This window comes from Artemia sp. Qi Xiang Cuo, chromosome 5 (assembly GCF_049724085.1).
Source record: "Artemia sp. Qi Xiang Cuo chromosome 5, ASM4972408v1, whole genome shotgun sequence".
NCBI lineage: Eukaryota > Metazoa > Arthropoda > Branchiopoda > Anostraca > Artemiidae > Artemia > Artemia sp. Qi Xiang Cuo.
The window spans coordinates 75,912,274-75,913,555 of NC_142798.1; the positions used below are offsets into that span (position 1 = coordinate 75,912,274).

The window sequence follows — 1,282 nt, forward strand, 5'->3', positions numbered from 1 at the left end:
GTAAGAATACAAGGTTAAAATTCAATTTTAGCCCCCGATGTGTACTAAAATCATCATTTGGGACCAATTTCAGGGCGGTCCTGTAAATGGTCGTTAATGGCCCAAAAACAACGACTTTTTTTGGCCTGTAGTAACATGTTACTGTAGTAATATATGTTACTCAGAGCAATTTCTTCAAGTACTGTCAAGAGCACATGTACTGTATATACATGTGATGTAGGACAGAAATAAAAACGAAGGAATGTAGTAGAAATTGAATGAAAATATCTTACAAAAAATTTTTAGAGAGGGTACTGTACGTAACCGACGTTCCAAGTGTTACGCAAAGCATAACACGCGGAAAAAAATGGGATATGGTACGATTGTTTTGTCTTTGGTACATTTTTCGAGCAATTTGTAGTACATTTTGTTTTGGATCGTTGGGAACACTGCATACCATAAATATAACTCATCCACAACCACTCTGATTACATCTACCTCCTCCCAGCCATTAGAAACAGCGGCCAGAAACGATCCTCAATGACCAGAGTTCGGCATAATCCAGACCAGGTCCGTTTCCCGCTCAGAGGTGGACATTTCCACTCATCATCGTGGTTTGTGGAAGCGTCGGTTTCCCAGTGATACCTACGCAATCACACTACACAAATGATCCTGTTAAGCAGTGTTGCCAACGCTTCAAAACAAAATGTACCACAAATTGCTCGAAAAATATACAAAAGATAAAAAAATTGTACCATATCCTAATTTTTTCCATGGCTCGTTTCCAGATTCCAATGTTTCCAGATTCGTTTAGCACCCAGAATAGGATTGAGAGTAGTAAAGCCGAGTTTATTTCTCAGTTTTTTTTTTCTTTTTAATTGACAGCTGAAAAGGCCCTCTCGGCACAAGCAGTAGAATGTTGCATGATAAGTATTTTCAACATGAATTCACCCAAGAATGAGAAACTTTTGACTTTCGGACCGTCATATCGTTCTAGTACTTTAGATCAGAAATAAACCGGGTCAGAGTCTGCACATTTCTTGAGATCAGCGCAAAATGGTACCCTTTTCCGTTCTTTGGCAGTGTTTTTCCCATCAGTCTCCTTTGCAAAATGTCGAAACTGGACAAGTATTGGGACAGTGCTTAAGTTTGCGGAGTCAGGAGATATAGCTATCTTTGGGTCCAGTCCGTCTAAGTTTTTAGCCGACAAATATTTTGAACAGAAAAACCTTTTCCTTATGTCGCCGCTCAGTTTTATCGTGTATTCCGCAGACACTCTTTTGAAGGCCGTTGCAGCTGATAA

At 39.5% G+C, this 1,282-nt stretch overlaps 1 non-coding gene across 1 annotated transcript; it reads right to left on the reverse strand.

Moving 5' to 3' along the window:
- Positions 1 to 457: 457 nt before the first annotated feature.
- Positions 458 to 668, reverse strand: LOC148952536 (small nucleolar RNA U3). The gene has a single exon (XR_016141850.1). It is a non-coding gene; the product is annotated as a small nucleolar RNA U3 (small nucleolar RNA).
- Between the last annotated feature and the right edge of the window lie 614 nt (positions 669 to 1,282).